Here is a 17,417-nt window from a genome sequence, read left to right as displayed (position 1 = left end):
TGTTTTGTTTTTCCAAAAACCTTACAGTATGATCACAAACAAGTCCTTTCCTTCTTCTGGGGGGGAAAAAATCCCTCTCTGTAAAATAAGAATCTTATCCTGAAAGATCAAAAGACCATTCCATCCATACCATGCTGTGATTTTCTGTTTTGTTTTTTACTTTTCTTTGAGGGTCCTACAAAGCATTAGAATGGTTTACTTTCCTCTCCTTGAAATGAAAGCCTACACAGAACTCTTCAAAATAGGCTTAATTTCTAAGTGGAAAATAAATCTAGCAGATTTCCTAGAAGAGAAATCAAATTCAAGCACTTTCTATTTTACTTCTGACTCTGTTTCATTGATACCTCACCCTAATTGTCCCTATTATCTAGAAAAATAGGAAATGTTAGCCGCGTGTCGTATCGAGGAATTGAAAGGACTGATGAAATGAAGAGACCCACTTGGCTTGGCAGAAATGAGATGCTCGCCATTCGCAGGCACTGCCAGGGAACGGACGCACTTCATCTGCTGAGCCAGGCTTCAGAGCAAATGAGTGAAAAACATGCTAATGCAAGAGGAGTCCGTCACAATCTCCAAATCAAATTGGGGCATGTGCAGGGAAGTGCAGCTCTGCTTCCGTGAAGAGTGTTTTCATTCATGGATTTATTCCCATACACAGTGACCAGAGGATCAGAGCAGGGGAGAAAGACCAGGGGGTGGGGAGGGGGTCCCCAGGTTGAACTTTTGTCCCCAAACACCCACCTTAAAAATAAGAGTGTAAAACACCTGAGACATCACTAAGGATTTCTGGGTCCCAGTCAAGGGGATGGCCATCTGTGCTATAACAGCATATGCGAGCTGTGGCAAAAGCCTCAGGCCTCAGGTGGAGAACACAGTTTTTGTCAGTAATGTGGCCAATTCATTCAGGGAGAAGGCAAAAGGGGAGTGGTAAAAGATAAAAGCTCAAGTGTAGCCATAAGCAAGTCGCTCATCTTCTCTAAAGCTCAGTGTTCTCATTTATAAAATCTTGATAATTAATAGTGCCTGTCACATGAGGCTTTTGCAAGGATTAAGGGAGGTGATACCTTTTAAGACCGTCTGTGCCTGGCACACAGTAAGCGATTAATACCTGCTAGCTGCCATTATTATGACTTTTCCTCTGTGGTAACATTAGTCCCCCTTCCTCATTTTATGAGCAAAATATACTTAGAGTCTCTATTCATAGGTTTAATAACTATTTACTGACAGCTTATTTTGGGTGAGACACAGTGCTTGCAGCTGGGAGCACGGTGGTCTCACAATAAGTTCCACCCTCAACAGCCTCCAGGTCTAGCTGGGAAGACAGTCAACTAAATAGACAATTACAGCCCAACATGGAAACCACAGTAAATGGCGTAACCTCTGACTACTGACATGCTATCTAGCAGACACCTGTGGTTCAGTCTCAGGGATCAGAAAGAACTTCTTAGAGAGAGTGAGGATATGCTAAAATACAAAATGAGAAATGAGTAAGAGTTAGCCTGTGTGGAGAGCGGGGTACGAGGTCTGGGGCAACGACGGTTGTGCCATATGGTAGATCCTGCAGTGGTGTGTACAGGGAGGGCTGGGTGCACAGAGAGTGCCTGAGAAATGGGCCTGGATGGCAAAACGCGGCCCCACCCTTCCAGGGTCCTAGAAGCTGGTTGAGGACTCAGACCTCTGTCCCTGAGAGAGACTAAGTGGGGAAGTAACACAACATCTGGACTTAGGGACATTGTTTGGGTCCTGCATGGAAGATGGCGCATGCTGGAGCTCCCAAGGCCACAGTAACCCCCGAGGCCCAAAAGATCTGTGACGCAGCAGCTGCAGTCACCTGGGAGAAAGTGGACTTGGTCTGTATTTGAAGGGTGACTGGGGGTAGAGAGGAGTAAAAACATTTCAGAGACAATCAGAGAAGAGAATCAAAAGGAATCAATCAATGTGAAGGGGCTGCTGTTTGAGGTCAGGGACTGAGAGGCACATGGGATTCCTTCCGTGTTTCTGATCTGGGTGACACAGACCACGGTGAAGGTTTAGAGGAGGGACTCATAACTTGTATTTCAAATCTGCACTTAAGGTACCTGTTGGGCATCTCTGTGGAAATGAGCTACAGACATTTTGATAGATAGGCCTAGAACCCTGACACATGGAAAGTCAGGCTGCTATAACCAATTCTTGACTTTTTATCTGAATAGTTTGGACACTCGATAAAAACAGCTCATTACCACCAAGCAGAAGAAGAACTAAACGGATTCACAGAATCCTAAAATATAAGAACTATTAGAAAGCTTAGTCTAACCCCACTGTGACCCTGGAAAGAGTTCATTCACCTAAGGGCACACAGACAGTAAGTGGCAGAGCTGGGCCTCATGGCTCTTGGTCTAGTGTTCTGTCTTTTGAGGTCTAATAGGTTCAGCCTCTTAGCAATCTCTTTTCCTTTTGGGATGTAAGCCACCTTGTTTACTTTTTAAAGAATTCTTTTCAAAAGAAAGAAAGGGGTAAATATCAACAGGGAAGTCCTTTTAATTAATTTATCTAACTAAAGAGTCATAACCCATTTAGTTCCTTCTTCTCCTCTGAATCTTCTATAGTAGGCCTTCTACTGGCACATAATAGGTGTGAAACAAAGAGACCCAAAACAACAGTAAATAATCATATTCCTCAAAACCAAAGAAAGTAGGCCTACTTCCCTCTCAGATTCTATTTTGGATTTGGGGAAGGTTCGAACCAAGGCAAGTTTGTAGGATGGACCTGGCAGGTATCCTCTCTACCTCCACTTACTTTGCAACATATGAATCACTCAGTTACATCAGTCCATCTTACCTTCTTCAGCCATTGGACACTTGCTGCCAATTTCTGTAACACACTCCACCCATCTGACTGGTCACTCAACAAATGGCGACAGGAATGATCACCACAGGGCCACCTTGCCGAAAATGTAATTTCTGCAAAAAAGTGAAAGAATCATCAGTAACCTAGAGATAACACTAATAAAGTGATACACTATGAGACACAGGTGCATAAGACAGACTTTTCTCTTAGACGATAACCGTCCAGGTGTAGGGAGAGGGATGTAAACAAATCATCACAATTGTGTGCAAAGTGGGTAAAACTGGCTGTGAATCTAAAGGTACCACAGGATGGTGTGATTAGCCATATGTGCATCTGGTACTTGAATTACGACAATAAAAGCAGTCATACATCCAACTCCTTATTATATGCCATGTACTTCACATGCATTTGCTAGACAACTAGCAACACTCCTGGAGGGGGGAATATAAAGCCTTAGAGCCAGCTTCTGACAGAACCCGCATGTTATCGGAATCCAAAAGACGTAGCTTCCCCGCTCAAGTGAGAAGCGCTCCTCTGGTACTGCCAGGCCCTTGTGGGACGATAGGCTCAAGGACCAGGAAGGACAGGGGTGGCAGCGGTGACAGGAGGTGTTGTGCCCACGCCAGCAGACCAGAGCACTGGGCTGACAGAGCTGCAATTCTTTACCAAGACCACACCCCCCGCTCCCTGCACCACCCGGGCTCTGGAGTCTGCACGGGGACTGTGTTCCGCCTGGGTTCTGGTCCGAGTCATCCCCAGACCTCCCTAAGTGTCTAACGCGCTTCCTAGCGCAGAGCGGCTGTTCAGTGTATATCTGTTAGATGAATGGAGAGAAGAACATGGAGTGTCTCAATAGCTGTCGTCTTTGAAAACTGAGGCACGGAACCATGGGAGGTGGCGGCTGGCATAGCTTCCCTACCAAAAGCATTAAGGATTTCTTAAATGTCCTTCATCTCTAGAGTATCTACCTTCTAGGATCAACTCAGCCTGCATTAAGAGCTTAAACAGCTTCTTACTTCGACTTTATCATAATTTTTTTTGAAACCCACTTTTCCTTGTCTCAGCTCGGTTTCATCTAACAGCTCCTCACATACAATACCTTCACCAGAACGATAACAACAAAAACAACAGCAGCAGCAAGAAAAAACGTTCCTGATGAGAAGCTGAGGATGATTGTTACGTCCAAAATTTCTTCACAACACCTTGATTCTGTGACCGAAGCAAGAACAATAAAACTGTTCTCTCGTGTGCTCTCCCCAGGATGTCAAGGGCCGAGGAGCACAGAGGTTATCTCCAGATGTACGAGTCATGGAGAAGAGGTCACATGGGGCAGTTCACACAGCACAGAACTAATGAGGAGGGACCCTACTTTGCAATCATGTTACATGCTCTAGCCAGTCTTTAAAAATGTCTCTATCCCCTGTGAACCAACACCCCAGACATTCATGCCCTTATATAGTCCCCTTCCATGTGAATCTGAGCTGTCCCATGTAACCAGTAAAGCATGGCAAAAGGGACACAATATGATTTCAGAAGCTGAGTCTTAAGAAACCTTGTGGCCTGTCTGGTGCTCTTGGAAAACTGGCTCTGGGAGAGGTCAGCTGCCACGTCAGAAGTCTGAATCCTCTAGCCCTCCATGCTAGGAGGAAGCTCAGCTAGCCACGTGGAGAAGCTGCACAAATAGAGACACCCAGTCATCTCTGGCCATTCCAGGGCATCCCAGCTCGGGTGCCAGATGGTGAATGAAGATGCCCTCTTGGACATCCAAACCTTCATGTGACTCCAGCCATCTAACCATATAGCATGACAGACCCTCCCAAGAAAGAACCACCCAGAGGAGTTCACACAACTCAGCCAAAAGAGGTAATTGTTTTCATAAGCATTTTCAGGTGGCATGTTACTCAGCAGTTAATAACTGAAATACTACAAAGAGAAGTGAAACAGACAATTTGTGTTCCCTTTAAATACATATAAGCACTCTGCGTGTGATGAGATGCATCTCACTGCTCTGCTCCAAGTGGTAAGACTCTTGCCCAAGGTGTACAGTAAGGAACAACCAAGCAGAATTCAGCAGCACAGACGTCATAGCCTGTGTTTCTTCTGTTTTCCTTCGCCAGCCAGTTAATAATATAGCTGTATCTGGAGCCAGTGTGTTTTAAAAAGTTTATTTCTCAAATCTATAAAAAATAGTTGAATTCCCACTTTGCTTTGCATTCTTTCCCTCCCTGCAAAATGTTTCTTACAGAATTCCTTTCACCAAAAGCCTGCAAAGACAATTAAGAGCTTTGGAAAGAAAGCAAAAATAGATGGGGGAGTTGTCTAGGAGCTCTGCAAACACTGAGAAAGAGGAGCTGTGTATTGTGGGGAAAACGTTGGTATACAACAACACCATGTTTCTTAGAAAAAAAAAAAAAGGCATAAGAAAATCTAAGTTGTTTTTGTGCTTTTAGGGGAACTGATGGGGAAAAAGAGGTCATTGGGTCTCTGCAATCGTTCTCTTTGTAAGTAGGCGATTCCGGTTGGAATGTTCATTTTCCTTCCTCTCCTACATCTCATGACTCCCCAACACCTGGAGTCATGTGTTCCCTTCTGCGCCAGAATAATACAACCCAGCGCCGCCGCCCCCACCCCAAACTCCTCTGAGGACTCTCTGGTTCATTTCCCAAGGCCAAAGGGCCACGGCCCTCTCCCAGCCCCTCCCACCCCTGTGTGCACCGCCCACAGCGCTGAGCGCTGTGTCTTAGAAGCACAGACACTGCCCGCCATCTCTTATTTCAGGGTGATGCAGTCCGGAAAAGGAATACCGTGAAAGCAAGGGTGTAAATTGAGATGAAGAAGATACTTGGTGTACATATAACAATCAAGGAGAAAACTCAGGGAAGGATGAGGGTGTGATTGTGGCAGGTTCCTTTTGCTGAGCTCTGGTCTTGTAAAAGGCTTGTCTCTCTCATGGCTGAGAGTATATGTGAACTGGATTTAAAAAGTCCCCACCCCACAACTCCATCGATGCATACTCAGGATCCTCAGGCCAGTTACTGTGTGCACAGTGCTGGTATAGGGAAGACACAGGGAGATAGGTTGAGAGGAAAGAACTGCCCTGCAAGGCACTGGGTAGCCCAAGGAGACAAGGACGGCCCCATTTTACGGATGAAGAAACTGAGGCTATGTGGGAAATGCCCAAGTACATAGGGCAAGGAAGCACCAGAGCAGGACTGAATTACTAACATCTTCCCTCCTTTCTCACCAGCTTTAAGAACCCACTACGAGACCCACTTGCCAGGGTAAATCATACCTTGTCCTCCAGTTTGTGTCCACAGATAATTTTTCCTTTTTAGTATAACAATACAACCCAGGAATCTGGGCATTTTGCTATGGAGTTAACTAAAAATTATCATTAAATATGTTACTATTAAAAAAGTAAATGAAATATCAAGTTTTTGAAACTTCTGTTAGGCAAAGAAGTCTAGCAGTGGCACATACGTGTCTGCCGGTTGAAAACCAGAGTCGCTCTGCTGTGCCGCCGTGCTCTCCTTGCATGGCAGGCAGGCAGGAGGAGGGCCCCGGGCCGCGGGCCCTGAGCGCGCTGCAGGCTGCAGGCAGGGGCTGGTCCTTTCGTGGGTGTCCCCTGTGGCTGATATTGTCAAAGGGACGAATAAGCCCAATTAATAATCCCCACTGCACGCTTTTCATTCCAGTTAACAAAAACCATATGGTGAAGCCTATTTTGTAAGATAGGTTTATAGATTAAGTCTTTGTTTTTTTAAATGAGGGAAGCAGTAAGCTTTGAATGTGAGGGAACAGGACTTAAGTTCCATGCTTTGCCTCTTCAAAGCAGTTCCACGTTGGGCAAGCAAAAGTCCTTGGTGCCTCAGTTTCGCCACTATAGAAAGAGGATAAAAATGACTGTATTGTAGGATTATTGCGAGGAATAGTGGTAATAAATGCAATAATACCTCGTTCGGACGAGGCACTCCATAATCAGTGGCTGTGATTAGTAAAGACATAGATTGTGCTTTCTGCATTTGTGCATGCCTCACGTATTAGTTTTACCTTTCATTGTATACTTCCTGGATAAGTATTTACATAAAATTAATACTCATATATTTGCATGTATTACTATACAATCATATAATTAACATTAATGTGTAAGTATTCTCCACACCACTCTTTTTACCGATGAGGAAACCGAGCCTCAAAGTTTCCCAGCTCAGCTTAGATCTGTGATCCCACTAGGAAGTTAAGGGCTGCCAGCTGCCCAGGGCTCATGCCTCCCTGCAAACTCTCCGAGTCCAGCCACTCACTATCTGTGCAGGACGATGCCCAATGTCTGACTGTAATTGCAAGAACACATCCGTAAAGAGTTTCTGGGCTCCAAATGGATTTGACAGAGTGGCCCTTTAAATCAAACTCTTAACGCGATTATCTTTATTTCTCCTCAGTATCTTTTCTAAGTAAGCCATGTCTTTAGAGGCACCTAATACAAAGTGACAACCTTCGCAGTTTTGCAAAGCGCCGAAGGACGGGCGTAGAGAGAGTCCATTGTCGCCATGGTAATTACCGCACAATACCTGACGGCCAATGGACAGTCAGGAGGCTCAGGCAGCAGCTGAATCCGGCATTGTCCGGGCCTGATAAAAAGATTAGAAGCCCTGAAAAGCCAGGGAGCGGGGTCTCACAGCTCTTTTGCCGGGCCCTGAAAGGCCCATTGTGCTACCACCATAAATTCTGGGTTCCCCGGGCACTTGACAACTGAAGCTGGGGACAATAGAATTCCTGTGTCCAACAACACACTCCTTGTCCAACGCCAGTCTTATCAGCCACATTTACAAATGTCTTTCGTTGTCCCCAAATAATTCCCTATTAGAAGAGCTATTGGGAGCAGAACTAAATAAATATTCACAGCCTTTGTAATATCTTTGGCAAATGAATAAACAAACAGTGATGTAGCATATGAGCAAGCCTCCCTCGACTCTACATTTTGTCCCTATTTCTCGCCCACACGATGTCGATATCGTTCTGCTTTCTCCCCTTTAACACATTAACACTCGCAATGCTGGAGGCTCTAATTTTATTTGCCACCTACAAACCTACTACTCACCCCCCAACATACATGGCTTTGGTGCTTCTATGTGCATTTTTTAAAAATTAGTCTTCCCCACAGCACTGGGAGGGGTTCTATTCCATTCTTACCTCCTAAAAGAGAAGGGAATTAAATCTCGGAGAAGTTAAATAACTTGCCCAAGATAACAAAGTTAATTAGCAGCAGAATGGGAATTCAAATCTAGATTTCCCTTGTTCCAAAGGCTCTGCCTTTCCACTTTGCCATGATGGTTTCTCTAGTAAATTTAAAAAAAAAGAGGAGGATAAAATGTCAGATTATGGGGGGAAATCTAAGCATATCCACTATAAGTGTCACAAAAAAATAGATTGAGCCTATTTATATTGTTAACGGAACCCGAGAACTCTTAGAGTAGAAGGAAAACATAAAGCCTTTCTCCAAGGGAAGATATTTTATTTTTATCCTAATATGCCAAAAATTTTACTTTAAAAAAATTTTTGGAAGGGCAATTAGGTAGCAAGCAAACAAAAATAAATAGAGCCAAGTTTCAGAGAAGTTCCAGGGATGCCCATGCTGTCGACTGGTCACATTTTAGAAAGAATTACTGGGCTAAACAAAGCAAGCAGGCAGGCATACACAATCACGTTTGCTCAACAATATTTACCTGCTCTTCTGTAATTTATTTTATTTTACCTACTGTCTCCTTGCTGTGAACAAACAAATACCTCAACATTTGGCAATAATGAAGATGGACAAACAGAAACTCCCTTCTTAATGGAAGCCAACTACTAGAAAGATGGCTATTTTTACATTAAAAAATGTGACAATATTACAACTCTAAATGGTTCCCTATCAGGTCAGGAGATGCCCACTCACCTTCATATTAGCTCATACATCACCCCCTGGCCTGCCCCAGCCTCACCTCCTACCCATGGGAGGCCTGCTCTTCTCTGAGCCCAGCAAGCTCCACACCTCTGTGCTGCTCTGCAGGTACTGCTCCCTCATCTGACCTCTCCTCCCATTCACTGCTGGCCTCCCTGTGGGGAACCTTCCCTCACTCCCAGGTGTGGGCTCAGAGGGCTTCTGGGTTCCCTTAGGGTAGCATAGCCCCCACGGGTAGAGCTCTTTGTTATCATTGCTGTCAGCCCCTTCCAATGCTACATCCAAGGAAGCTCTGAGCTCCTGGGGAGACAGAAATCACATTTCATACTCATTTTTCTGTCGTCTGGGTCAGTACACGGCTCACCCTCCACAGGGCCTGGCTTATTGAAGAAATAGATGAGCGGTAGTAGTTAAACAGACAACCACCATAAATCTGTATTTTTTCAAACTTTAAAACATTGAAAAGCCACTGCCTTTTTATCTGCTTGGTATTAAAGGACATATGTAAAATCTGTAATTTTATAACTGTATAATTTGTAACTTTTTTAAGGACTGTAATGACACATTCACTTGGCCCAAATGATTCAGCCGTGATAAAAGCAATGGTGAGCTGTTGGTCTGTTTTCTAAAGTAGTTAAAATCAGGCTATCATTTTGCAAATAACTGGCTATTAACAAGGCTGGCTAACCGATAGGTACTTCTTGACTGACACGTGTTTGTGCAACAGCTGAATGTGAACAAATGTGACCAATATTTCCAAATACTCCAGATGCCAGGTGAAGCATTTAATCACCTTTGAGGATTTATGAGCATGACATTAGTCATGTACATGTGATGCTACCTCCTTCAGCTCTTCTCTACCTCCAGGAACTAGGTGTTGATCCAAACAGGCAAAAATGGTTGCTAACATTATCAAGAGTCTGCAATGTGCCAGGTCCCGGGCTAAGTACTTTCCTATAAAATATAATGTGATCTTCCAACAGTCCTCTGTGTCAGGTAATATGATTTTCTTTATCTCATAATTAGGAAACTGAGGCACAGGAAGGGTGAGTAAAGTTGCCCTCCCTCACTGACAGAGCCACTAAGCAGTGAAGCCAGGATATGGACACAAGGGCTTGAATCTATAGCAGTTCACCTGATAGCTATTCTCCACCGCTTTCTCCAGACATAAACTGGGACACTAATTTAGGGAAGTAGTCCAGTGATTAAAAAAAAATGGTTAAGGATGACATCACTTTACCAAGTTATGAACCAATGAAAGCAAGAGAGAGACTGAACAGTGGTGAATCACCCTCCAATGGATATGAAGAACAGCAAAGACCTTTGACCATGACCCAAGGCCTAAGACAGTACTTCTTAACATTTCATCGAATCTGGCAATGTCCATACAGCCAAGGCATCAACCCGTTTGCAAATCTCCATATTCACAAAGTCAGAGAGTTATTTACACACACACACACAGTGTTTGCTGTGAGCTAGCAATAGGCACAGCCTGCTAATTCTTCTCACAGTAAGAAAAACAAGCCACATTGTCCACAGCAACACAACTCACTTAAATATAATAGAAGCAGCTCCTCTCTGGGAGCACTACGCTCAGAAAGAAACAAAACCGGGTTTCTCAACATTAAGTGGGCTTGTCCTTTGGCAATGTAAAATTAAGTTAAGAAAAAAATGCCATTTTCTTATTTACCTCTTGTTAGACACTTATTCCTTACAGGCTATATTGAATTCAAATTGCCTGTAAAGCTCCACCAGGGCAAGAAGCATGGGCGTTTTTCTGCCTGTTGTGTATCAGGTGGACAAAGGCACAGACTAATGCACCCAAATAGCTTTTGTACAAATGAGCTAGTAACAAGCGAGTCCTTCGGAAGGCCAGCAACGAGTCGTGGCGTGCGGTGTTCTTCAGGCACAGATGTGAATCTGGCCGCCGAGGGGCCGCCACGAGCCAGCGCCAGCGAGGGAGTCTAGCGGACAGGAACGCTGCCTCCCATTACGCCACGTTACCTGCACTGGACCCATTCAAGGTCGGCAGGGGAAGTGGGCCGTTAAAATGCTTCAGTCATAGTTTGCTGCTCTTTATTGGTGGAATAATACTTTTCACTTGCATGCACAGATTTTGAAATTCTTGAAGATCTTAGGAAAAATCAAGTGCCAATTATCAAGATCCTAATATTTTTGTAGGAAGATTTATTGAGGTCGTTCACTCAGGACTCACCTTCCAGGGACATGTGCACTCGTGCACGCGTGCACACACAGGTGCATTTCATTCTCTCCTTTTCATCTTCAAAAAAATCCTCAAAGGTTATAAGTGAAGTCTACTTTTACCAATTCATTGATATAAACTGAGATTGGAGAGAAAAATAACACTGTCAACTATTGTATAGTGTCAGGTCGTCATCTTACTAGATTAGGTTTAGGTCATTGGTGAGAAAGAAACAGGCAAATGGTCCTATTTGTGCCCAAATCAGGGGCTCTGTGAGGCCTTCCATTGCAATGCCCACTTATCAAATCTCTACGTCAGTGCTTCAGCCAAGGAAATCAGGTGGGATTTTGAGACAGATTTTCTTTATGCCTTCTTGGCTTTGCTATCTGATATTGGCTTTATAGCCTTCTTGGCTGTAGCTGTCCGATACTGAAAGAATTTAAGTTATACACACACACACACACGTGTCACATGTTGGTCACTCATCTCTGGAACTATTTAAACCACATTCCTTATCCAGCATTTGACCCTGGTTGTCGAGGTGGATCTGATGGTCTGTGAGAGTCTTTCCTATTCTAGTCCATAGAACCTTGTAGCAGCAGGAGTCAGTTCCCAGCTAACAGCAGCCCGCCTGCCTGCGGCAGAGCTCTGAGCACACCCGGGCGAACAGTCAGCTGGAGGATCTCCAGGAGCCTTTCCCTCTCCAGGGTTCAACAGCAGTCTGCGATGTCATGCGCTAACCCTGGTACCATGAGCAAGACGACCAGTAAGAAGTCCTTGCACGGGCGGAAGGTGTTCCATTAGCTCTCAGGGTGAAGTGTAGGCATGGCAAGGTCTCACGGTCCCTGACACGATGTCCTGGTGGCCTGGGGAAAGCCAGAGGACCCTGTCAAGGAGCCAAACCAAGTGTGCATGTCACTGAGCAAGCAGGGAGAGCGCAGGGCGGGGGTGGGAGGGCACGTTGTGGAACTAGGCCAGCCTCGGGCTAACGCAGCCTCTGCAGGGTGTGGCACTCTGAGTCCAGCGGGCCGTGCCACCAGGCTCTGTGACTTAGGACGCTACCTGCAAAATGGACACTGTGATACCTCAGGGAGCTGTGAGGGGGTGAGGATGAATGAGGAAACACATGCAAATTGCCTGCGCTTTTGTTCTGGCACAAATTTACTGTGCACCAACTGCTAGTCAAGGTCAGCATCATCAAAGATTTATCAGTTTCCGCCCTGGTTGGGTGGCTCGGTTGATTGGAGCATTGCCCCAAACACTAAAAGGTTGAGGGTTTGATTTCTGGTGAGGGCAAGTACGGGAGGCAACCTATAGAGGTTTCTCTCTCACATTGATATTGCTCTCTCTTATCTCTCTTTCTCTCCACCCCTTTCCTCTCTCTCTAAAATCAATACACAGAGCTTCAGGTGAGGAGTAAAGATACTATTATAAAAAGTTATCCCTTTTAAGTTATAAGGATTCAATATAAAGAAGTCCATGCAATGCCTAATACAATAGGAGCTCAAAAATTACTACTACTACTATTATTATTAGTATTGGAATTAAATGACAGTGAATCAGGAAGGACCTTGTCAATTCTCTTTCAGTCCTGGTCCCAGCAAAGACAAAGTCTCGATTTGCAGTGATTCCTGAACAAATCTCTCTTTGAGCGTAGAAGGCAGACTCAAGCTCAAAGTAAATTCAATTTTATGGTTTCCTTCTACCTGTATCTGTTAGAGTCAGACAAGAAGTACTAGTTCTCTATCAATGATATCATTTTCTTCAAGATATTTAAGAAAAGCAGAGTGAGTCAACAGGAAATAGGAAGTACGTAACAGCATGGGTGGTGCTGAGGTCCTGCAAAGACCAGCGTGAATGACTGAAGGGCAGGGAGCACGGGCCCCTCGGCTGTCATTATTTTAGAGACGAGGGCAGAGGTCCCGGGGGAAGTGGGCGAGGAGCACGGCCTGCAGAGCCCCTGGCTCCAGTATCGCACGGTCGCTCCGCAGGGCCCACTTTAGTACCACGTGTCGGGGCCAGTGTGCGAGGGGACGGTGAGGGAGGGCCTCCGCTCTGCTCCCAGGGCAGAGATGGAATTACAGGGAGAGACCCGTGTCCGTCCGTCCGATGTGGTGATGGAGGCGGGAGCAGAGTCTAATCCGTCTGCAGAAATCGACATCTTCCTGGAGGAGAAACCAGGTTGAGAACTCCCCAGGCACAGAATCCGCCTGGTGCTTCTCCCAATAAGCCCTGTCATGCACTGTGCACACGCGTCTTCTGTTTACGGGTACCTGTTTTATTCCAAAGGTTGCCTGCAAAGCTGCATACAGTACAGAAACATACCGTTCCGCTTTACATAATAAAAGTGAGAGAAGGGAAAATGTCTTAGGCCCGGAGCAACTTCCCCAGAGGGAACAGAACAGGAGGAGAACTCTTTGGCATTTGGAGCAGCGCGGCACAGGGAGGACTCTGAGTCTCTAGCAGGGGAGAGGAGGGTTGGGGACGATGCAGGCAGCAAGGCGGTGTCTCTCCCAGGAGGACGTGAGGGCCACAGCCCTTCCTCGACACCCTGGGCCACGGGGTTGCTCATGCCACTCCTGGTTTCAAAGCACCAACCGTCTCCTTGGGTTGGCCTCTTCTGTTTTTAGCAATAACCAAGCCCCCCATTGTTCCAGGTCTTGTGCTTAAAGGGATTGTCACATCCACTTGAAAGCAGAGAAATCTAAGACAGAGAGGATTTGCAGGGATTCAGGTAGGCAGTTGACTCCAGAGCATCAGATCCTAATGGCCCCGGCCCCAGCTCCGGCCCCGGCCCCTCCCTCAGGAGCCCTTCCACTAGGGAGCTCAGCTGGCGTTCAGCTTCACCTTTGGCAGCTCCTTCAGAAGCCAGCCATTTTTGCTCAACTCACCATACCGTCTCTCTCTTCCCTACCTTTGCTCTTATGTTTGCCTTTGTACAGAGTTCATGTTCCTATTTTCTCCTTTATAAACTTCTCCTTGTCCTTTAAGGCTCTGGCTAAATTGTTACCTCTTGATAACCTGCCTTCCTTTCTCAACTTCACCGCCCCCCCCACCACATATCATCTCTCTCATCCATGTGTCCTCTCAGTGTTCCCGGTGCATCTACCACATGCCAGATACTGGTCAGACTCTAGAGTATCCAACAGACAGGGCTGCTGTTTATGCTGAGCTTTCCTCTCAGGGCAGAGGGTAGAGCTAGAGAGTGAACAGAAAAGTAAACAGCAAACAACAGTGTCTTTTCCTTAGGACCCCCTTAAAGCGGCACACAGGTGCCTAGCACAGAGCCAATGTCCAATCAGTCCCTGATAGAATGAGAGACAACACCTACTGCTTACAATCCTCTGTCAGTTACTTAGGCCTTAAGTCCTAGGTCACCTCGAGGCTTTAGGGAATCATTTTCCTGACCTTTGCCCACCACCCCCAATCCCTGCGAGCCTCTGAAGAGCAGGAGCTCCATCGTTTGCATCACTTGTAGCTCCTCCAGTGCCTACTGCATAATATCTGCATTTACTGCAAAGCATAAACAGAGGCCCTGACTTGAAGGCGGAGGGACATCACACATCACAGGGTATGAGTGCCAAATGGGAACTCAGTGACGGTCAAATCTCGCGATTTTACTAACCGTGCAGGGCGGAGACTGGGTGGTCTGCGGCTCCCCAAAGGCTGTAGTCAAGGGCTGCGGTGGGCCAAGGCCAGCGTGGGGAGGTGGCTCTGGGATCCCTGCCTTTCCTACTTTCTTGTATTTAATTCACAGGAGCTCTGTTTTATTTGATTTATTCATATTAGGGTTTAGGGTAAGATTTTATTTATAAAAATCTACATAAAATTCATGGAATCAAGAGGAAAGAAGTAATGAATCCAGGAGTCACAAGACTCCTTTGAGCCTTTATGGAGCCTCGTTCTGAACAGACGTGCACATCTAGATGTGGACACATGTACCAGACAGGGACAAAACGCACATGCAAGTGGAACAGGTTCCACATTAGAAGGCGGAGGTACCAGGGCGTGGGAAGGAGGGGCATTACAACAGTGGTAGGATGCGCTCTCAGCGGGGCAGAGGTCTTCCTAACCCCACCGATGCGGGACTTTGCCTTTCTTACAGCTCTAACCATTCACTCACTCATTCTTCCTCTCACTTATTCAATAATTATGTCCTGAGTATTTCTATGTGCCAGTGTCTTTGCAATAAACACAGAGAATCAGAGGCCATGTTAACATACGACAGGGGAGAAAGAGAAGGAGGGCAGAGGAAGGGAAGGGAGGGAGGGAGGGAGGGAGTCAGGGCATGGTAATGTCAAGAGGAAGCTGCCCGTTGAGTGGGGGGTCCTGAAATTTTTTGCCTCCCAATCTTCCCGAACACACAGGGGCCAATGACTTATCCAAAGCAAACGCAGCATCGCAGAGGAAGCAGGTGGGTGAGGAGAATGAAGAGAGTACCCAAAATAAGACATGACTAAAGAAAACGAACGGAGAGATGATGGCATCCTTGGCTCTTTGAGACTGCCTATTTTTAGCATCCTAAAGAAGAGTCACTTGGGTGACCTTGCCCAATCGTGATGCGAACAGTTAATGAAAGCTCTTGGCCTCCTCTTCCCAGTCAGCTCCCCGCCAGATTGTTTCACAGCCACAACCCCTGAAACCCGGTAACCTCAAGAAAGGACTCATCCGAACCGTTTACATCAACGGTTTTCTGCCTTTCTCGTTGTTTTTCCTGAAGAAGCTCTAGGACCAGGTTAGCTTTCCTAAGCAGTTAGTGTTAAACTTTTATTGCTCCTGTTGTTTTGTCTGCCAGTTAAATGCCGCCCATTTTCAGAAATGAGAAAAATGCTCCTGGAGTTTAGAAAAGAAACTTTGAATGTCATCTTAATATTTTAAATTTTTTAAAAATAGAGAAAGCACTGCCCCCCTTGAAAAAAATTCTGATGTTGACTAATCCTAGGCCTTTCTAGGCATGTTTCAAGTATTCTTTTTTCGTTAGGGAAATAGGGCATTACAGCTCTAAAGAGGTGATTCATATGGAATAACTGACTTGAAGTACAGAACCTTCTAGGTATCACAAATCTTTTGTAGTCCCCTTCCATTCCACACAGATTCCCAGTAAGAATTATATCCTTTTACTCACACAGGGCCAGAGCTATCTAGCTGTAACAGGAGAACGTTTAAGTAAGACCCAGTGCATGCCCTTCACGGACCAGCAAGGACCAGCACGCCTTTCCCCAAGTTGCAATTATGAGAATTGTAAAGCAGTGTGGAACCTATTAGGGTGTTTCAAAATAGGTCACTATGAAATAAAATGTAAAGATTTTATATTGAATGTAAATCCAATTACAATAATATAAAAATATTCCTAAATTGAGCCTTGTAAGGGAGAAGGAAAAATAAGGACAATTTGAGTCACAACGAATGAACTGCAGGTGAATCATCCCCTCTCTTTTTCTTCATTCCTTATATAATTAAAAAATATTATCTGTCCTAAACACAAATCCATAACTGCATAAAGTCTCATCCTACCACTGGATGTGCCTCTGCTGCAAGGCGAATGTGTGAGCCGGCTGCGCACAGAGCCAGCCAGTGGTCTGATGAGTGCGTGCCTCCCACCGCCTTCCCGCAGAGCCATACACACCCCACTCCCCCTAAGAATGCCAAAAGTACTACCCAACTCATTCCAAAATAGAAACAGGGAAATAGTCTATGATTCTAAATGATTGAGTCATCAAGCTGTCAAATTAAATAATGATACCATCAATTTGGTTCTCAAATACCCTCTGGTGTGGGCAAATCCAAGAGGGGAGGGAGGTCAGCAACTACCAAACACAAGGCAGGAGGCCTGGGGGCCCTTTCATCCCTTTGAATTCCTTCTTCCAGCACACACCTGCTGACGACCTTCAGTGAACCTGAGGCTCTGCTAGAGACTAGGGACCCAGCGATGCACTAAATTGACCCCTGCCCTTAATGAGCTTGCATCACAGTCTACCTCCGGCTGCTCTAACCTGGATAGAATCACACTGAAGATCTTTGAGCATTGCTACCTAACCCAGAATTCATCAGCCAGTAACAAGTTAATGTGCTATGACCAACACAGCTGGTCTGCACATCAGGGGATCTGAGTTCAAGCCCCGACTGATTCTCTGTGATCACCAGCAAGTCCCTTTGCTGCTGAGAGCATCAATGTCCCCATCTAATCATCAGGAGGTGAGTAAGCTGAATATTTAGAAGGCTCGAAGCTCCATTATTCCATGGGACAACAGGCTCATTTGCCCTCTGGGTTTACAGACACTGCGAACTAACCTATAAACAGAGACTTCAAACAATACCATATTATACTTTTGAAAGTTGCTAAGAGAATCAACCTTATAAGTTCTCATCACTGCCCAGACAGTGTGGCTCAGTTGGATGTGCATTATCCCTCAAAGCGAAAGGTCGAAGGTTCTATTCCGGGTC

General features: G+C 45.6%; 1 protein-coding gene across 1 annotated transcript in view; it reads right to left on the bottom strand.

Annotated features, from left to right (window-relative positions):
- The window catches only part of CDH11 (cadherin 11), a 133,961-nt gene that overhangs the window by 80,787 nt on the left and 35,757 nt on the right, over positions 1–17,417 (bottom strand). The window contains exon 2 of the mRNA XM_054579359.1: positions 2,821–2,942. The gene's annotated coding sequence lies outside the window, so the exon portion shown is untranslated. The remainder of the gene's footprint in view (positions 1–2,820; positions 2,943–17,417) is intronic.

This window comes from Pteronotus mesoamericanus, unplaced genomic scaffold (assembly GCF_021234165.1).
Source record: "Pteronotus mesoamericanus isolate MK-2021 breed Mesoamerican mustached bat unplaced genomic scaffold, CSHL_Meso_final contig_52, whole genome shotgun sequence".
Lineage (NCBI taxonomy): Eukaryota > Metazoa > Chordata > Mammalia > Chiroptera > Mormoopidae > Pteronotus > Pteronotus mesoamericanus.
Note: the sequence above shows the minus strand (reverse complement) of the source record. Positions and strands in the feature narration are given on the sequence as shown.